Below are 23029 nucleotides of genomic sequence, written 5' to 3'. Positions count from 1 at the left end.
TTGGATGGTCGCTTTTAAATTTTGCACCATTTTTTTACCATATAGCGATGCGAGCGGGATTAGGTCTTGGTGGCTTATATGGCAGAGCGCTGGAGTATCGATCCAGAGGCCGTGAGTTCAAGTTTCACCCACAACACAGTAATACATAGACAGTAATTTTTCCACTTTTAAATTTATTCTAAGCTTAATAATAATAGCATCGTTCGCAGACGTTTCTGCTTGTTATAAAATAAGATGTCTTTTATTGAGATCCATTAACAACCAGTACTATAGATCATTTATATTCTACTTAAGGCTGCTACACACTTGACAACTTAAGTAAGCTGCATACTTATAACATCCTTCCCTTTTTCTCCAAAAGTTACATTATTTCCTATGCACATACAAAGGATGTCACATACTACCCAACAAACAAAAACGTCGTAATTGACTTGACTTGTACGACATAAAGTTGGACTGCAGTCTTATAATGGTAATGAAATGACTACTAGGTCCTATAGACGTATTAATTACTCTTATTAGTCATTTGACGAATTAAAACGTTTGTATGACAACACATTAGTCATACTAACGTTATAGTCCATTAAAGATTTTGAATTGACCTAATTAGATATTTGAAAAACCGAGTCGATGGGCATTCTAAAACATTTATATTGTGATTTTTAAACCATGACCGTACAGCGTGTACAGAATGAATACTTGCATTATCATGCTGGAAAATAAAATCTGAACCGCCATTTACTTTGATAAAAGTTTATCTTTCTTTTTCTAATAGTTCTATATATTTTTGAGAGTTCTGTCTACCTTTAAAAAAACTAAATCTATAGAACCTTTGTATCAGACTGCTCCCCATACCATTGCCGAACCAAAATCTCTACGTCGTCGGGATAAAATCAATTCACTTTTTCTCAAATCGTGAAAATAATGAGAAAAGTCATCGGGCCCATCAAGGTTAAACTTTTTTTAATCGCTAAAAATGACTTTAAACCACTCAGTTTTCCAATGCATTTTTTCTCGTGCAAATCTAAGACGTTCACTTAAATGAAATTTCTTTAAAGCCGGTTTCCGTTTAATTTTAAGGAAAATGAAAAATGAAAATGAAAATGAAAATTTATTGATAACAATAGTTACAGGTCGTCGTTGTTAAGTATATTAAACCTACTTACACAAGGTAAGTTTATTGTTTTTGATTATCGTATTTACAATCGAAAATACGATAATCAAAGACTTACTTGCCAGGACTCTCCTGCTAGGAGCCAAAAAGGGCCAGAAATGGCCACCTCAAACCCCCCAGAAAGGGAAGTAAAAAAATGAAGTTCGTTTTTACTATAATTCGAAACTGAATTACAAAAATAAGATCCGTCCGCGTCCATTCGTATTCGTTTCCGTTTCTATCTCGCTCGTAAATTCGCTGATGTACATTAGCTGTCTCGCTCGTCGTGGCGTCTCTTTTGCTGACCCTACCTTTGTTAGTGCTACCGTGAGAGGCTTATGGTCCGTGTACACTATTAATCTCCTGCCCTCTATCATATTCCTAAAATACGCTATAGACATGTATATTGCAGTCAACTCTCTGTCATATGTACTATACTTTTTTTGTGCATCTGAAAACGCTTTCGAAAAATAACCTAGCGGACTCCAGCTATTGTCTACTCTCTGCTGTAACACGCTACCCGCTGAGGTTCCCGATGCATCTGTCATAAGCGCTAGCGGAACGTCTGGGACCGGAAACGACAATGTAATGGCGTTTTTTAAGCTCTCCTTACATTGCTCAAACGCGGTCACTGCTGCCGCGTCCCACTCGATTCTGGACTGATGCTTTTTCTTTGAATTATGTAAATACTTATTTAAGTGACTCTGCACATCCGCCGCTTTGCCTAAATGTGCCCTATAAAAGTTAACCATTCCTAAAAAACGTCTAAGTTGCTCGACGGTCTCTGGCCTCGGATAGCCTACAATTGCCTTAACTTTATCGTTGCGCGGCCGCAGTCCGTCTGCCGACACTGTATAACCTAAAAAATCTACCTGTGACAGTCCAAATTGGCACTTGCCTAAATTAATTGTCAAACCTACTCTGTCAAAACTCTCAAGTACCTTACCTAAATGCTCTCTGTGCACGTTCTCGTTCTCTGATGCTATTATTACGTCATCTATGTAGCAAAATAGGGATGAACTCACGCCTTGCTCGTCAGTGATGGTTTCTATGTCTTGCAGCTGTGCATTCATGAAGCGCTGGAACGTCTGTGCTGCGTTTCTGAGCCCAAAACAGAGTCTTGTAAACTCAAATAAGCCGAAGGGTGTGATCACCGCGCTTTTCTCGATATCTTCTGGCGCGATTTCAATGGCATGGTAAGCGCGGTTGATATCTAGAGTTGTGAATATTGACTTACCCGATAATCCGTACGTGAAGTCCTGTAGTCTATACATATTCCAACAGAAGAAGAAAGCGGCAAATTTTAAAAATGTAGCTGCGAAGTCGTGTAATCGTCCCATAGAAAATTTGAATTTCGCGCCTTTTGCTACTGACAAACTTGTTATAAGAATGTTCTCAAATATATTTTCAAGTTTTCTAAAATTTTATTATTTTCAGCTTAAATAATTATAAGTACACAATAATTTTAATAAAGTATTGTGTCAATACTACATAGACGTATTCAACACAATTACGAGTACTAAATGTTGGTAGGTAACATATTAGGATAGGTAAAATTAATGTTGTTGAATAGTTACCTACCTACATAGTGACTAAGATAACTGACTCGGCTTTACATGAAATCTCACAAATTTTGTTACGGTTTCCAGCGTAACAAAATTTTCGTAGCTCCAGACTTCTTTTCTTTGTGTCGCTCCAGATCGCATCCAGTGTGTAAGAATTGCAAGAAAAAAGAAGTAAATCAACGTTTATAAAGCAAAAAAGGTAAATATATGATGGAAAAATAAAATAAAAAATAAATAAATATGTGACATATGTGGGTAGATTTAGTAATCAGGCGCCGACTGAATGTGGGTAGGCTTAATTCTTCGTTCTCGAAATACATTCTATGTTGAACGAACGTGTTTCCTTGGTGCCTCAGTAGAATTACACAGAAATGAACATTCACCACTCTTTTCTGTCAATATGGCGTCAATGAAGTGGTGTCTCTTGGAATAAGTTTAATTTGTGAACATTTGATCAAGGACTTGACAAAAAAGAAAACGTTGGCGATGGTGGGTGCGGCCATGGATTGCAAGAAGAAATTTATTTGGAGCTTCAAACACATTGCTAAGAGAACTAGCCGATGAAGATCCTGAATCATATCACAATCATCTGCGAATGGATAAAAGTAAATTTGAAGAACTTCTAGTACTCATTGCTCCGTTAATAACGAAACAAAATACTATGATGAGAGATAGTATACCTAATCGAACAAAACTTCAAATTGTACTGAGATACCTTGCTACAGGCGATTCTTTTGGAACTTTAGAGTACTTATACAGAGTACCTCGGAATACGATATCATACTTTTTCCAAGAAGTATGCGAAGCTATTTGGACGGCACTTGGAAAGTATATTAAGGTTAGTATACTTTTAATGGAAAAGAAAAACTATTTACTTGTAACTTATTTATTTTAAATGCACAAGTTTAATCATGACAAACGTTACATAATACTTTGAAGAGCTTGTGAGAGTATGTTTTCGGTGGATGTTTCGGTTATCATGATTTGATTCGTCTCTTGTGGAGAGCTCATAGGTATAGGCGTTGGCGAGTAAACTTGCTGAGTGACATAAGAATGATGTTGATCATATTGAGGTGAGACGCTGGAGTCCGAATATAACGTTTCAGGTGACGGTTGCATCATCTGTGCTAACCGTTCCTGTGTCATAACAGATTGAAGTTTCTCTTGACATAACAATGCTCTGTTTAGAGGCATCTTCTTCAGTTGTATTGCCAAACTTCTGCAAAATAAATCAAACTCATCTTCAGTTTGTTTTTTGTTTTGCTCGCTTATAGTTTTTAATTCCTTGATTGCCCTATCAATTGGCATATCACTCTTTCTTTTGCGGTTCATTGGTTTACAAAATGTAGGTGTCATCAATTCGCTACTTCCATCCCTGCTATTTTCACCACTTGGTGTCTTTTGTTCTTCACCACTAGGCTGAGAATTGTTTTGATCAGATTCAACGGAGCTTTCATTTTGAGTCACTTGTGATTCTTTCTGGGTGTTTACTCGTATTGTTGTATCCTGTAAATAAAATTGAATGACTGTTACAGGTACCTGAAAATCAAAACGACTGGAAAAAAATTATGGAAGACTACTATATATTATGGAACTTTCCAAACTGTTGCGGAGCAATGGACGGAAAATTGTTGAATATAAGATGCCCTGGAAATTCAGGCTCCGACTATTTTGACTACAAAAACTTTTTGTCAAAAAGAATTTCAGTATTCACCTATTTGCAGTAGTGGATGCGGAATATAATTTCATTTATATCGATGTTGGGAACAACGGAAGAGCTAATGATGCATCTGTATTTAATAAATCAACATTCAATGAAGCTTTGTCATCAAACCTTCTTAATTTCCCAAAGGAGGGCGTAATCGTGGCAGACGACGCCTTTCCATTGCGAACAGATATCTTAAAACCATATAATACTAGAGGGGAGTTCGGCGATAAACAAAAAATATTTAACTATCGACTCTCAAGAGCTCGCCGCGTAGTAGAAAACATTTTTGGAATATTAGTATCAAAATTTAGAATCTTTGAAAAGCCGATTCCATTATCAGTGCAAAAAGTTGAACAACTTGTTAAAACGACATGTGCACTTCATAATTGGCTTAGAAAAACTTCAATGGATTACATTACACAACGATCACTGCAACCCGAGGATTGGAACACAGGGTGCATCATACCCATGGGCGCCGGGAGAGGGGTGCAAGGGGGTACACTTGCACCCCCCTGGCAGAAAAGAAATACATGAAAAAAATTTATATTATATTATTGGCAAGTAATCATTGATTAAAAAGTATAGATTTTTTTTCTCACTGTTTGAATAAAAATTGGAGGCGTCTAGGTTGCCGTGCAAATTGATTTATGACTTTGTCAACAAATTCGGTATCCTCCTCCACTCTTTTCCTGTGAACGCTGAGCATGCAAAGGCCACTTAGCCTCGCGTCTCCCATTGTTGAGCGATTCCACGTCTTCACTCGTCGTAACGTACTGAATGTACGTTCTATACTACATGTTGTAGCTGGAATAGTTAAAGCAATTTTTATTGCCTCGCATATCGCTGGATAAAACGGAGTGGCCTGTGCAATCAGATCTACGTATTCAATAGATTTATTTAAAACCGATGTATTTTCTTTGCTCATTACCTCGTACCATGTGGTAGCCTCGGCGATAAAATTATGTAGAAAACCTCCGTAGAGGTTCTGTAAATCTTCTGCTATCGATAAAAAAACTGATGTATCTAATTTTGTCATATTTTGTGGGTGAAGCTGCATAAGCGAAAATGCTTTCTTGTGTGTTGAAGAAAATCGTGTTTTTAGTGAAGAAATTACAGAATCTAAGTAAGGGATGTATATAGATCTTCGGAAAAATTCTTCCACATTTTCAGACGGGTGATTTGATCTGCAAGTCTATCTTGCCACTACTCGGGGACGCTTTAATTCAACATCCAGTTTCTCACAAATATTTTGAGCTTTCTCGAAAATGACTGCGAAGTCCATAGAGGCGTTATCACGATGAGATTGAAATATATCAGTTAATTTATTAACATGATCGTGTACTGCCTTCATAGTCATATTTACTTCTTGTAATTGATTGCACACGGGTTCAAGTTTGGCAGAATATGTTGCAATTACTAAAAGTGTCACAATGTATGTAGGAGTAGTTGCAGTCGTGTAAAGCTGATAAGCTTTGGTTTTCGTTTTTGAATTTTGTGCGTCATGCGAAAATTCATCTAAAACTTGCAAAATAGTCAGAAAGTTTTCAGAAAAGAGTCTTATACTTTTGTACTTTGCTGTCCAACGCGTTTCGCAAAATATAATAATATTTGGAATTTTATTCCGCCGCAACGTGCTCTCTCTAAAAAAATTTATAATTTCCTTTGTAGTCCCAGCAGTATTTCTTACTTCACTGACAGTATTTAGGTCATTAATGACAAGATTTAATACATGACTTGCACAGTGGAAAAATATGGCTGAAGGATATTTATCATTAATAATTTTCTGAACACCACCTACGTGACCTGCCATTGTAGCACATCCGTCGTATCCTTGGCCTACAAGTTTATTTAAATCAAGGTTACAATCTTGCAAGAAGCGAATAATTGCTTCAGAAATAGCTTGAGCATTCAGTTCTTGTAACGGTACATATCCGAGAAATTCTTCACAAATCATTGGTTTTTCATCTTTGTCATTGCGTAGATAGCGAACACCTATCGACAATTGCTCTGTACCACTAATATCCGCCGTCTCATCGGCCAACACCGAAAAAGCTGATGCATTTCTTACCTCCTCAATTATTGTGCCTTTCAGAACATCGGAACAACATTCAATCAATTCGTTTTGAATTTGATGCGATATGTATAAGGAATTTTTTGCTCCTGATTCTAAATGATTTTTTAAAATCTCGTCTCCCGAGTCTACTCGAAAATGTAGCAGATCTGTAAAAACGGAACCATCGTCGATTTTACCACGAAGTGGAAGATCATGTCGCCCACAAAATAAAATCGTTGTAATGATAGGTCGTAGTTTTAAACGATTTTCTTCAACTTCCCTGTGATACGCCGTATTTAAAGATTCATGAACGCTAAGTCCCTTTCTATCCATGATCTTTTCAAAAGTATTTGACGAAGCTAGTGCGTCACGATGCCACTTACTGGTCTCGTGAGACTTAGCAGCTTCATGAAACTTTTGATATTTGAGACAAGGAGAAACTATGAACTGTCCTTGTAGACCGCGCTGCACTGGAGGCCGAAATAAAACACATATCCTACACAGAGGTCCCTTTGCTACAGCTGAGTAGGCTAACCATGGATATGTTGTAAGCCATTCATGTCGGAACGCTCGTTTAGCATCAAAGATAACATCATTTCTAAAATTGTACGTCTTGCTAGGATTCCAAGGATGTCTGAGTAATTTCAAACGTAGATCATCATTGACTTGATAACCGGAGTCCAAACACAAGCCAATATCCAACATTGAGTTATTTGTTGTGCTACTGCTAAAAGAATCGAGAGATGCATCTGATTGCACATCTTTACACGCAGAGCTGGTACCTTAAATTAAAGAATAAAAGCATCTTTATATAGTAAAAAAAAAACGAATCAGTTAACGCATTATTTAGTTGTTACCGAGTCTGCAATAGAGATAATAAACAAAATGCACATTAAATGACTTGGGTAGAATAGAAACACCCACACAACGTACCTGCACTATCCCATCTATCTGTATCCGTGTTGGATGCCTTTTTAACCCATTCATTGCCGAACACGCGAATTCGCGTCCTATGTATGTGTAATCGTAATGCCGTAATATTTGTTTTTTTTTTTGCTAGAAAACAACTGTACTTAAATGCTGATACCAAAATGTTACTTTATTTATGAAGGATAATATTATACTGTTGCTGGTTTTTGGATTCAGTGCATCTGTAATTTTCATAATTCTTATCTCGGATGCCGAAGACGCGAATTCGCGTCCCATGTTATGTGTAATCGTTATGCCGAGGACGCGATTTCGCGTCCTCGAGTTGTGTTTTTTTTTGCTAGAAAACAACTGTACTTAAATGCTGATACCAAAATGTTACTTTATTTATGAAGGATAATATTATACTGTTTATTTTATTTATTTTATTTTTATTTTATTTATTTAACACAGTGCAAGCTTACAGTACTACACCAATTCGCTTACACACTAGAAAAATAGATGTCAGGAAAATAAAAACATACAAACAGATAACATTAACTGTTGCTGGTTTTTAGATTCAGTGCATTTGTAATTTTCATAATTCTTATCTCGGATGCCGAAGACGCGAATTCACGTCCGATCGTAATTCCGGGGTCGCGATTTCGCGGCCTCGTTTTTTTACTAGAAAACAACTATTTATTTATTTTTTGAAGGAGAATATTATACTTCGGTTTTTGGATTCAGTGCATTTGTAATTTAGAAAAAATAGTTATTGCTAGAAAAACACTTATTTAAAAAAACTTATCCCGAGATGTAATTTTTAAAGACAAATTGTATACTGTTACCGGTTATTAAAATAAACACATTTGTAATACTCAACATTTTCATTTCGGGTGAAGCGGAGGCGGATTCCCGTCCATTATGTTTATATTAGGTAATTGTCATTTACCTTTTATCGCGAAAAATATTTAATGATAGTAATTTAATCATGTGCCATATACTTTATAAGTGATTGTGGCAATTAATAATACAAACTACTAAAATAATTTAGATACGCAGACATGTTTATGTCCAGGGGTACTAAACATTTTCGACTGTATATTTGGGAGAATCAACTTTTTAGCGTCACTCGTTGCCATGGTTACGATTAGTTGTCCAGGGGACAAAAGTTCATTGAAATACAGATTTTACGGTACTTAAATGTATAAAACTTGCGTTTTTGTGGTCGTTATAACCAATGTCCATAATGGGCCCCCTACTAAGCATGCTAATAGAACGGCATACAACGTTTCTTCAAACAAACTGTGCCACTGTTGTCCCTTGGACAACGGGACAGGATAACAAAACAAAAAAAGTTGATTCACCCATTTAACTATAATAAAATGGGTTGCATTTAATATTTAAAGTGTGAAGAAAATAATGAAATGAGACCATTTCTTTTTATCTACTATATACTAAGTTAAATAGAACTGTGGATTACTGGAAGACTCATTATTTATTTCCAAATTCAGTAATTTCAAAGTACATGAGTCGTAATAAATTTCTACTTATAATGAAAGCGTTAAATGTTCAACGGGAGGCCGGCATGCAAGCATCAAGAAAATAAAATCGCTGCTAGATACATTTAACGACGTTATGAAGAACATTTATCATCCTACAAGAGAAATAGCGATAGACGAATCAATAATGTTATTTCGAGGAAGACTATCGTTTCGTCAATATATGAAATCCAAGCGACATCAATATGGAGTGAAGTTTTATAGTCTAGCAGACGTACGAGGAGTTTGTTGGAAACTACACATGTACGCTGGTGCAAGGGACACTCTTGTCGGTGGACGTGGGCATTCTCACAAAGTTGTAAAGTTCTTAATGAAAGATTTGGAAAATTTAGGGCATTCGCTATATATTGATAATTATTACAGCAGTATTGCCCTAACAAGAGAACTACTCATGAAGAAAACATTTTGCACCGGTACATTAAGGGTCAACAGAAAAGGAAATCCAAAAATTCTTAAAACAAAACTAAAAAAAGGAGAATGTATCATATTACATGATTGTAAAAATATATGTGTCTGTAAATGGGTCGACAAAAGAGACGTTTTGTATATTTCAAGTGAGCATAATAGCGACCTTATCCCAATTCGAAATCCCAGAACACAAAACGTCGTTTACAAACCGAGAGCCATCGCAGAATACAACAAGTTTATGCGAAATGTTGACAAACACGATCAGTTATTGTCGTATTACGCAAGTGAGCATAAATCAATAAAATGGTATAAAAAAGTTATAATACATATAATTCAAATTGCGATGATTAATGCATTCCAGTTGTATAAGACATGTAACGACGATATACGAACGCTGTATGATTTTAGATTGAAGATTGTGGAAACCCTATTGCCTCCGCCACCAGAACCCGTATTCAGACCATTGGGTAGTGGTCGGATACATCTACCACAAAATTTACCACCCAATAATAAAGGACATTCAAAGAGGAAAAAGTGCCGACAATGTGCAAAAAACAACAGAAGAGTTGATACGTCATTCGGATGTCCTGACTGCCTCGGATTTCCTGGACTATGCTTAGGGTGCTTCCGGGCGTATCACCGGTATTGACAACTTAGATAAAGCCTGACCAGTAATATTATAAATGCTACAACGCTTATTATTGTCATGTGATTTTAAAATATGTAAGAAACAAGACTGATTACAATTAAGGCTATATGCAAACACCGGTACTGACAACTTATATAAAGCCTGACCAGTAATATTATAAATGCTACAACGCTTATTATTGTCATGTGATTTTAAAATATGTAAGAAACAAGACTGATTACAATTAAGGCTATATGCAAACACCGGTACTGACAACTTATATAAAGCCTGACCAGTAATATTATAAATGCTACAACGCTTATTATTGTCATGTGATTTTAAAATATGTAAGAAACAAGACTGATTACAATTAAGGCTATATGCAAACACCGGTACTGACAGCTTAGATAAAGCCTGACCAGTAATATTATAAATGCTACAACGCTTATTATTGTCATGTGATTTTAAAATATGTAAGAAACAAGAATGATTACAATTAAGGCTATATGCAAACACCGGTACTGACAGCTTAGATAAAGCCTGACCAGTAATATTATAAATGCTACAACGCTTATTATTGTCATGTGATTTTAATATATGTAAGAAACAAGACTGATTACAATTAAGGCTATATGCAAATTTTTATCTATCTGTTAAAAATTAAACTAAATTGTTTACATAACCAATTTTAATATAACAACACTATTACATTACAAATCAATATGTAGTTTTATTTCGTCAATCTCGTTCATATTTATTCAATACCTCTTCTATTTCTTTGAATCAATCCAGTAAGTACTCTCCAGGAATGTTTTCCAAACGCTTCCTTATAGCCACTGCAATCACATTTCGTCTACATGGACAAGAACACATGCGTTGACTTGCCTCTTCATTAATTGCGTGTGGTGTTGTCGTATCCTTCTCTTGAGGGATGCTGTCTTCATAATCGCTTGGGAAAGGTGTCGTTCGCAATATCCAATTTGTTTTTTTATAACGACCATCATGTTGCCTATGTCTAAAGCTTTACGAACATCATTATCTAAAATCAGCAAAATATTAGAATATAGAATAGAAACAAGTAAAAAAATGCGTTTGGAAGTGTAACATATATAAACGAACTCTACTAAGTAGCAAACCAATTTGCATAATGAGAACTCTATTCTATGTGCTATATATACGTACGAACGTCATATACTAATAATCATTGTGAAAATATATAAATATATATATATTCCGTCAAACGGTCGTAAATGCAACCCTGCATAATGTGGTTATAAAAAATTAACAAGAAATTGTTCAAGTTTGTTATTGATTTTGTAACTCTGCCTACCGCAATTCGGGCATAAAGGCACAAGATTATGTATGTGTAGTGTATGTTATAATTATAACGTAATAATACTTATAATGTATGCACGTATTATAAATAAATAACTATACATAAAGAAAAGGTAGAAAAGTCGTCGTTACGGCCTTTCGATTAGGAGAGACACGCTGAGCTGGCTCGAGGAAGATGTCGCTTCGGAGTTGATGATTAAAACAGCGTAATTTAGTTTCAAAGATTATATTGACTGTATTACAAGTCACAAGATTAGTACTGTACTGTGAGAGGAGCTGACCCGGAATGATGCTTGTGAGACGCAGCTCACCTTATATACGGATTTTTACACTAAGGAATTCTTAAGAAACTCACCACGTGCATGTGCAACACCTTGAGCAGCACGTACTACTCATAAATTATAAGTTTTATTACCTTTGTCCGTGCCTTTTGGCTTTGACATCGGATTAGTCAAATTATCTAGAACTCATTTACATCAGTAGCGAGAATATTTTACTATGTTGCAATACTACGGTTAGGGTTCGTCATTGGTGTGGTGGGTTCCTTAACTCCTCCCTCCTTAAGAAAAAAAAATAATTTTTTTATAATGAAAAAAAAAATATTTTTTTTTTTTTTTTTTGAAATTAGTACAACGATTCTATGATTATACTATGGTTAGATACATGAAATAATCAATATAATTAAATCTTAAATTATCCTTTAAAAGTCTTTTATTACCCTATTCCCGGCGTGACACATGTTTTTTTTTTTTCACTTCACAACACTTTCACTTCAAAACGTCTTCCAGGAGTGCGTTGATTAGAATCTTACACCACGTAACTAGTGCACATACCGATGTGACAGTCATTTGGTCATTAGTAAGTATCACCGGTTACCAAGCGTTGCGATCTTTGCCTTCTTTCTTTTTGTTCCATATTTATTTCTCTTTTCTTCTTGTCTCACTCGTATGGGATAAGGGGAAGGGAAAGGATAATATAAGTGCCTTATTTTAAGTTTATATAAAAAATTAGAATAATCTTGATTAAACAGGATTAACATATACTGCTAAATAATGTTACATTATTGTTATTAATTATGTAATGTTACATGATTGTTATTAATTAATTACATGATTGTTATTAATTAATTACATGATTGGGCCCTTATTATAATTACAACACGAGCTAGCTCTAATTCTTTTCACTATTAGAGTAACGTATGCCGTACTAAAACGAGAATGCTATACGACTCTTTCGTGAATAATTCTTTTTTTTTTTTTTGTATAAGTTTCGTTTACCGTGTTACACACGAGAATGTAGACGAACTTTTCATATAATAGCGTCCTTGGACTTAAATTCTTTTCATAGAATCATTTATTAGTAGTTCAACTGCCGCGTTTAGCCGCGAGAATGCAGATGAATTCTTCATAACTCAATGTCAATTACTTCACTGTATAGCAATAATACATGAAGAAGTTTTATATAAACATTTAATGTATATTAAAAATATTAATTGACATCATATTTGAGTTATTTCTTTTTAACATTCGTTGCGCAACTTACATAATCATTTTATGACATATCAACTTTTATGACTCAATGTCATTTTAAACTATCACATTAAATTATAATTTTGTTAATGCCAAATATGGGTGTAGGGAACTAATCATTTTGGTTAGTGATTTAAGGGTCGTCATCCTGCGGTTTGTTCCTTATAAAGTTTAAAACTTTGCTTATTTTATTTGGTCGTTTAATATTCCTAATCGGTACGGTGGTTTCACGTCCTCTTATTTCTATAGGAGTTACATTTCTTTCCGGAGTTCCGGTTATTAATGCTTTCTCATACTTAGGTTTATCTTTTGCTAAGCGTTTATTAACCATTCTCGTATAAATTTCATCTCCTTGCGTAAAATTTAGAGTGGTAGAAGCTATCGGTTCTAACCTTTTTCTAGTTGATTCTTTTGATTCAAGCATCCTTTCTGTAATTATCTGATATAAGATTTTCGTTCTTTTGTAATGATCTTTTATAAGTTGTTGCATGTAAGTATGATTAAAGTTAATGTCAAACACACTACGAGAGTCGGTGTGTCCGAAAACAACTTCAAAAGGAGTAAAACCAGTCATTGAATGCAAGCTGTTATTATATGCCATAATTGCGTATGTCATAACGTCTGCTGCGTCAGTATTTTTATGTTCGTATTTCGCTAATCGGTAAGTTTCTATTATAGTACTGTGGAATCTCTCAATTAATCCCATTGATTGCGGATTGTTTGGTGTTCCAATATGTAAATTAATTTTATACATATTTAATAATTCCTTTATTAAGGCATTATTAAATTCAGATCCTGGGTCACAACTAATTTTTTGTGGTAACCCGTAATATGAAAAGTATTTAATTAATGATTTAATAACTTCTGGAGTGGATCTGTTAGAGATTAAAATGGCTTGACCCATTTTACTAAATGCATCAATAAGTGTTAAATAAAGATTTCCCTCGATTTTGAAAAGATCTATGAACAGTTCCTCAAAGGGTTTTTGTTGTGTCTGAGTTAGTTGTATTAAAGGTTTTAAGGGCTTTCTATCATATTTCATTCTTTTACAGACGTCACAGCTATTAATAACACCAGCAATTATTTCCTTCATCTTAGGAAAATAATACTGTCTTTTCAGTTTACTGTAGGTTTCATTTATACCTCGATGACAGGTTTTACCTTCATGGTACTTAAGTATTATATCTTTTTGTTCGGTCTCATCTTGTAAAATAGTTATTCTTTTTGTACATTCAATAAATGGTATAGAACTCTTATGAAATATTTTTGCAACTGTTTCATTAAAATATTTCCTTATTTGCGGAGAATTAAAATATACAAAGTATTTTCTTTTTGGATCTAAATGTGTTTTAATAAAAGTTTCAATTATTTTATGCTCTAATGGTAGTAAAACGTCTAGAACTTTTGGTTTACTAATTATTTTTATTTCATCTCGATACCAATGAGTCATTAAAATTTGATTTGGTTTAATATCGACAGCTTCGTATAATACTGGAATAATATAATCTTTATCTGAATTATCCAATATTTGTGCGTATTCAGATTCATTTTCGTCCTCAGATGCTGTCATTGTCGTTTCAGAAATATTATCAGGTATATTAATATAACTTGAATTATCTAAAGGAGAGTCTGGGGCTGAAGTCGTGGGAATATTTTGATAGTCTGAATTAGGGTTGTCATTAACATTTAAAATATTTAATTGTATTCTGGATAAGGCATCAGCATTCGTGTTTTGTTTCCCTTGTTTGTATATTATTTCAAAATCATACTCTTGGAGTCTTAATCTCCATCTAGTTAACTTACTATTTGGCTCTTTCAGAGAATATAACCACGCAAGAGGTCTATGGTCTGTATAGATTTGAAATTTCTTTCCATAAAGATATGGTCGGAAATGTCTAACTCCCCAAAGAACTGCTAATAGCTCTTTTTCAATGGTGCTATATCTCTGTTCAGCTGAATTTAATGTTCGGCTAGCGTAAGCTATAGGCTTATCACTGCCTATTGTTCCTTGTGAAAGAACCGCGCCTAAAGCATAATTTGATGCGTCTGTTGTTAGAATAAATGGTTTATGGAAGTCCGGATATTGTAAAATTGGGGCGTTGGTTAAGAGTGTTTTACACATTTCAAAAGCGTTTATGAACTCTTCAGTCGCCTCGACTTTTTGTCCCTTTTTTAACATTTGTGTCATTGGTTTGGTTATTTTTGCGAAGTCAGGAATAAATTTTCTATAGTATCCTACTAATCCTAGGAAACTTTTTATTTCTTTAATAGATTTAGGAAGTGGGTAGTTTAGAACGGCTTTGATTTTGTCTTCATTAGGCTTAAGTCCTTCTTTTGTTATGTTGTGCCCTAAATAAAGAACTTCCTTCCTAAGGAATTCTGATTTATCTAATTGTACTTTTAAATTTGCTTTTCTAAGTGTTTCGAAAACTTTCTTTAGTCTTGTTAAATGTTCTTGGAAAGTTGCTGAGAAAATTATAATGTCATCTGATGAGACAATGGGTTCCTTGAATTCCTTTAAGGATATTATCCATTGCTCTCTGAAATGTGGCTGGAGCCGTTTTTAATCCGAAAGGCATGCGTTTAAACTCATAGTGTCCATTGTTTGTACTGAAGGCTAATTTGGGTTGGTCTTCGGCATTTACCTCTATTTGATGGTATCCTGAGGCCAAGTCTAAAGTGGAGAAATAGGTACTATTCCCTAATTTGTCAAAAATATCTTCAATATTTGGCAATGGGTATTTATCATCTATGGTAATTTCGTTTAGTTTTCTATAATCAATCACCATCCTATACTTTTGTTCTTGGGATGCGTCCATTTTTTTTGGTATTATGTGTACTGGTGCATTCCATGGTGAATATGAAGGTCGAATTATGTCTGATTTCAAGAGTTTATCTACTTGTTTTTTAATTTCGGCAACTTGTCCAGGAGATTGTCTATATGGTTTAATATAAATCGGCGATACATCTTTAGTCCTAACATGATGTTTAATTTCATGGGTGAAAGTTAGAGGGATTTGATCATGGAAAAATATGTCTCTATATTCGTGACATAATTGAGTAATTGCCTCTCTTTCTTCAGAATTCATGTGTTCCGTTCGTAATTTTTCCAAATTTTTAACTAATAGATCGTCATGGTTTTCCTTGCCTATGTGATTACACAACACCATATTTTCGAAATTTCTAACTTCAAAAGGTGAGAAAATATCGATACTCATTTCATTTTCGCTTAAGTTTTGAATTGTAGTTTGTGCAAACCCGTTATCACAATGTAAGAGTGCACAAGGCATTGAGAGTTTTTCTGAGAATTTAACTCGGTCAAGAATTCCTTCACCGTTTAACAATGTTGTTGGGATTATGACCCTTTGTTCCGTACGTGGTTGTACCGTTATAGTTAGTAGTGGTACTTTTACTTTCTTAATATTTGACAACTGAATTGGAATTTGCGCCTGTTTTGTTATCAATAACTCATTCTCTAAATCGATTTTAGTGTTTAATTTTTTTAAGATGTCCATACCTAATAATCCGTCGTATTCTTTATTGATGTCATATATATAGAATTTATGGTCAAGGTCTTCGTTGAATATGCTAAATAGCGGGATTTTTATGACCGTATTATGTGTGCTAATCGCATGCGTTGTTATTACATCGAATGACTCAACTTGCTTATATTCTGGGTAAAATTTATTCATAACGGAATTATTTAGAAAACATCGCGAACTGCCTGTGTCTATTAATAACTTTAAGTTTTGACCTGGTATTATTATGAAGGGTAAGAAATCAGTTTTTATGGGGTTTGTTTCTCGCTGGAGGCCCTCACTTGAAAATTTTTAGATGTCGATGGTTTAGCTACCACGGGTGGCGGATTGGTTTCTGGAATTCCGTTAAATGTTTTATTATGTTCTCTAAAATAAAATCTATTTCTTGGATACGGTCCATTAAAATCTGGATTTTTTGTACTGCAAGTTTCGTCATTGGTGCAGCTGCATCTATACTGCTCTAATGGATATATTTGATGAAGATTTAAATTGGGTGATGCCGACGGTGCGCTCTGCCTTGATGTAGACGGCTTTGGTTTTGGGGTAAATGCAGGTTTATTTGTAACCTGATTTGACCTAGCATTTTGCGTTTGATTATTTGGTTGATTCTGCCAATGAGTTTGCGGTTTCTGAAACCTGTTCCCGTTGTTATAATTATGCTGACCTTGTGGTCTAAAGGATTGAAAATTATTTCTTGGGGCAGAGTTATTATTATTTGACGTGCTTGCGCCGAAATTGTTTTTACGCGTATTATTTTGATCATTATTTTTAGTATTATAATTATGGGGTTTTTGGATTTTTCTGTTTTTATAATAATGCTCATCGAAGTGGGCTTGTTCCAATGCGTACTTAAGTGCTTCTTCTAGAGATTTTGGTTCTTTAATTTGTATTGCTCGCAATATCCTTTCAGGAATGTTATATAAAAATACATCTAATGCTGTATGATTATAAATGTTCATTTTTATTTGCATAGTCGATTGATCATAATTTTCAGCTAGTTTTGAAAATAATTGATTTTTAATTGACTGGATTCTAGCACAAAATTCATTTAACTTTTCCCCATGTTTTATAGTTAATGTTTCTAACTCCGTTTTTAAATGTTTTTCCGTACGTTGGTCTCCAAAATGTTGGATAAGAAGAGACTTTAACAGAGGCCAATTTTGTGCCAAATAATCATTTTCTGATACCAATTCTGCTGCTTTATCTACCAGACGCGAAGTTATCACTTCTAATATATATGAATAACGATCTTCAGACCCATCTCTATACTGTTGTAAAACAAAGTCGCATTTGCGTAAGAATCGGCTGAGTTGTCGCGGATCCCCATTATATGTTGGAATGATTTTCATCATTTCCCCTAAGGTAGGCATATACGACGAGTTACGGCTGTTATTCGTTTCTTGGACATTTGGCCTGCCTAGAGGAGGCATGTGATGCATTGGGCAATGATATTCCACTCTAGCGTATGCTGGAGGAATTTCAGGTCGATAAGGTGAATATCTCCCAGCTTCATCTAATCCTTCGTCATAACTGGACCTTTCGTTTTCTATATTTAAATCGCTATGCATCTGATTGGCTAATTGTTCTGCTTGATTCAAATTTACATGTGCCTGAGGTTGAGCGTGAACATGGGCCTGAGCCTGGGCTTGCGCTTGTGCCTGAGCTTGAGCTTGATTCATGTTTTGGCTTTCAACAGCCTGTGCCAACAAATCCATAGATCCGAAAAACAAGAATAGAATTAATTTGTTTAATTAAAAGTCTATTCGTTCTACTTTAATTGCAAATTTTTCTAGAGAAGTAATATAAATTAGTTTAATAAGATACAGCGAATATGCACTGTTTAAATTATTTACCGATATTAATGTGCAAGGACGAGTCTTTAAATCGTGTACTATTTTTATAAGAATGGTAGTACACTCCCGATTATTTAAAAGCGTAATAGTCCCCTTTGGCATTCACAATTTACACAAAATAGTCACACAATAATCACACAATAATTACACAAAGTAAAACATAAATGACAATTGTTACTAAAATTAATAAAAAAAATATGACAAGGTTTGGTAAGGAAGGAACGGTGTTTGAGTGAGTTTTTTCTTTTCTCCACCTTTTGGATCCTCCCGATTCCAAAAGTCCTCCTCTCAATGGATTCTTTGAAAAAATCTCGATTCGCAGCGGCGTGCTCGAAAAGTGAGTGGATGGATGTAGAGACGTCTTCCGATAAGTTCTTAATAGAAGCGAACTCGCAGGGCAGAAATTTAAAGGGTGGCCACTTACTTCAAATCTTCTATCACCTGGAGGTCTCCGGAAGATCCTTAACCGAGCTGCGCCAGAAAAGTCGTCGTTACGGCCTTTCGATTAGGAGAGACACGCTGAGCTGGCTCGAGGAAGATGTCGCTTCGGAGTTGATGATTAAAACAGCGTAATTTAGTTTCAAAGATTATATTGACTGTATTACAAGTCACAAGATTAGTACTGTACTGTGAGAGGAGCTGACCCGGAATGATGCTTGTGAGACGCAGCTCACCTTATATACGGATTTTTACACTAAGGAATTCTTAAGAAACTCACCACGTGCATGTGCAACACCTTGAGCAGCACGTACTACTCATAAATTATAAGTTTTATTACCTTTGTCCGTGCCTTTTGGCTTTGACATCGGATTAGTCAAATTATCTAGAACTCATTTACATCAGTAGCGAGAATATTTTACTATGTTGCAATACTACGGTTAGGGTTCGTCATTGGTGTGGTGGGTTCCTTAACTAGGTTTCCAACCAGTGATGTTTTTAAATATTGATACTAATTTGCAAAAACATGATATTAGTCTAATTACTAATAATATATACCTATATCTATCTATTATCAATAACTGAACTGCTAAATATTTCATAAAACAATATCAAAATACTTACCATTTTTGTCCATTATCTAAACACTTGCTTTAAACACTTTCTTTAACTTTTATAATCTTACTAAAAACCATTAAAAACTCATATACGTCTGAAGTATACGGCCGTCACGTCTATACTGAATACGTTTTCGACAAAAACTGTTTTTAGGCGCAAAAATTTCACTTACGATGCCGAAAACGCGAAATTGCGTCCTTGACAACGTAATGCCGCGGACGCGAATTCGCGCCCTTGAAATAGGTTAACCTAATGCCGCGGACGCGAACTCGCGTCCATGAAATGTTAACGTAATGCCGCGGACGCGAATTCGCGTCGTCGCGTGGAAGGCGGCGGCACTGCGTGATGAGTAAAAATATGAGGCGTCGGCAATGAATGGGTTAATAGATGAATCTGAATCATCTTCATCAGATTTTTTTTGCGTTTCTTACACAAAAAACGTCTTATGTCACTCATATACTAGAAGCTTCAACAAAAATTATCAATCCCTTCAATCAGCTACACAACAATTATCTTATAAATAATAAATAATGTCGCTGTTTAAGCATACTTTAGTATTATCAACAACTTTTTTGCGCACTAGTTCACAATTACAACTACAACATCGTAAACTGACAACTGACCCAGGCGGGAAAACCCCTGCGGGGATTCCTAAGCAATAACGCCGAATGTTGCCAATTACCGACTACAGAAACTAATGGGCATTACACATTAAACAACAAATCAAACGATTAGAGTGCGATGGAGCGATAGTGAGACAAACATGACATGTCTTATTATCTCACTTTAATCGTTCGACTAGTTGGTTAATGAGTAATGATATGACCATACCATAAAATATGATTTCGATAAGCGAAATATATTAATCATAATAAACCCGCGTGATTTGAATTTGACAGCATTTTCCATACAATTATAGTCTAGTAACATGCAGATGCACCCCCCTTAAAGCAATCCTGGCGGCGCCCATGATCATACCAGGAGAGGAGAATGGCAAGGAGTACCATCTTTAGCATTAAACGATTTACCACCAACTAATGCAAGAAATACAAGTGAAACGGCTCGTCGCATTCGTGATGCATATGCAGAAAAGTTTATCACTTCATGCACTGTACCATGGCAATGGAACATGATAAAAAGAGTATGTTAACGTAAATACTAAAATAAACATAATACGCATTAAAATAAATCCTTTTAACTTGAGCTTTCAGCATACAGACAGACAGACACACTTTCACATACTTACTATATATACTAATAAAAAAGGGTGATGGCACCAGTGTTGGACAGTTTTATTCTTATTTCCAATTACTATGGTTATGAATTGTTTGTTGTAAATAAATAGTTACCCATATTTTGTTTACAATACGAGTCAATGTACCTACATCCCTGATCCCTATCCATTATTGGTGCCGTCACCATAAATGTATAAATATATAATAATACAAACACTGGCTATGGCTGTTAAAATTGAATATTAAGACATTAAGACATGCTTTTTTATTTTGAATAACTTTTGGTAGTTTAATAAAGCTTGAACCACGCAGCGGTGGAAATTTATTTTTATTAATTTCCAAATGTGAATTATTTAAAAAAGCCCAACCGCTATCACGCTCTTCAAATTCCTCAACTTTTTTTCAAAATATTTATAACTTCGTCATAATAACGTGCGAAATCGTAACATTGGTATAAAATTTTATTTTTTGTGACAAAAGATTTCATGGATTGGCTGTTGTTCTTAAATAACATAAAAATTCCAAAAAGTTCAACATTTACTTTTATGCAGGTATGCTTCTGAAGCGATTTATTTAAAAGGGTATTAATTTTATCTCGAATCGAATTCATAAATATGTCTACAGAACATGAAATCAGATCATTATCAGTTGAAATTCTATAAGTCGCAATGCGATTACGAAATGCCAACTGAATCAATTCTACACCGTCACTGATCTACTGAATAGAACTATTTCGTCTTTTATGTTCGTTACTACGCAGATGACCTACCCAAGACTTTTTCTCTACAGATGTGCTACACGATATACAAAAAGGCATTATTAAGAAAAAAACAACTAAATAAAACTATGACAAACCCAACACTGAGCGTATCTACTGCATACTTTTTATCAGTGTTGTTAAAATAAGTTGTCTCCGAGTCTTTAAAAAGTTCGTAGGCTGTACCAAGGAATGCCTGAGCCTGCTCCCACTCCAAGGATTTTTCATCGCACTGCAGTCTGACTACTACCAAAGCCTTCTTGTAACGCTCAAGTGCATCCGACATATTTTGCACATATTCTACTTTATACACCTTGAGGTCAATGAAAAAGTCACCTGGCCTTATGACGGTGCGACGTGCTGTACCGGTCGACACTCGGCTAGCGAATGATGATGTAGTCGATTTACTGGATGAAGTGGGTGCAGATTTTTCCTCTTGCTGGATGATTTGAAACAGACCCGTACCACGCTTCTTGCTCGTGCTGTGAACAAAAATAATATTTTAATGAACATAAGTAAATAAATTCGTAAAAACAGTTGTGGAGCAGTAGTTAAGGCATTCAACTTTAAATACAAAAGTTCAAAGTTTAAACATAGCTCCAAATTGAAAATAAGATAATAAACTTGGTTGCTCAAAGTTGAGTATGTAAGTACATACCTTGTCGAAGTTTTTCTGCGCTTTGTCGATCCTGCGGGTTCACTTGTGTCAGCTTCAGTTTCTGAGCAACTATAGGTGATGCTGTGTACATTTTTTTTTGGTACATGAAATGATTGCAGTTTTTGTGTACACACTTGATGAAGTAATATTATATTTTTTGATATCATATGATGTATGCCTAGAAGCAAAACAGCCACATGTTTGCATTTGGCTTCCGTGCCACTACCAGCAGGACATTCGCAATGGACTTCTATATTTGTGCAGCTTAATATCTACTTCATATTGTAATGATTTCATTGTCTTTTTTCAATAACCTTTAACATAGGTAAAGTCTCCAATATTTGAGGCTCTGGCCAAGGTTAAGTAGCGGGACTCATACATTGAATTTGCTTTGTCTAATTTTTTGTTGGCAAAAGCGAAATACTGTCTGATGTGTATATTTGTCAGTACAGGTGTACTGCTATTGATATCCCGGTAAGTTTCAGGGTCGGGTAGTACCATGGTAGAATCTTCGTTATTTTGGTCTTCCAGGTAACCAAAATTTAAATTTCTGTCATAATATTCCAACCTAGAAATGCAAGAAAATGAAATTAAGTCACCATTATTTGTTATCATGTGAAAGCCTTAAGCCTTTTCGGTGAAGAAACATCGTGAGGAAACCGGACTAATCCCAACAAGGCCTATTTTCCCCTCTGTATGGGAAGGTCAGATGGCAGTCTTTTTCGTAAAAAGTAGTGCCTAGGTCAAATCATGGAATTAGTTGTCAAGCGGACCCCAGGCTCCCATGAGCCGTGGCAAAATGCTGGGATAACGCGAGGAAGATGTGAAAACCTTAAAGTAACGCTACGATTTTACCCCGAAATATAAATTTGTAGCCCAATTAAAACACAAAGGATTATGATAATGATACCGAGGAGTAATTTATAATGATAATATCCCATTGTAAGTCGTTTTGGGTGAGAAAATACCGAAACTTTGAATTTGAGGTTATACCTTTCATTAGCTCCGATTTTCTTCCTCGCAAAGAGGCACCCCTTCTTTTTAGTTCTTGTTTTAATTTAAGCACTCGCCAATTAGAATACAT

At 35.1% G+C, this 23029-nt stretch overlaps 1 pseudogene; it reads right to left on the bottom strand.

Annotated features, from left to right (window-relative positions):
- Positions 1–16634: 16634 nt before the first annotated feature.
- On the bottom strand, positions 16635–23029 carry LOC133525207 (uncharacterized; annotated as a pseudogene).

This window comes from Cydia pomonella, chromosome 14 (genome assembly GCF_033807575.1).
Source record: "Cydia pomonella isolate Wapato2018A chromosome 14, ilCydPomo1, whole genome shotgun sequence".
NCBI classification, from domain to species: domain Eukaryota; kingdom Metazoa; phylum Arthropoda; class Insecta; order Lepidoptera; family Tortricidae; genus Cydia; species Cydia pomonella.
Note: the sequence above shows the minus strand (reverse complement) of the source record. Positions and strands in the feature narration are given on the sequence as shown.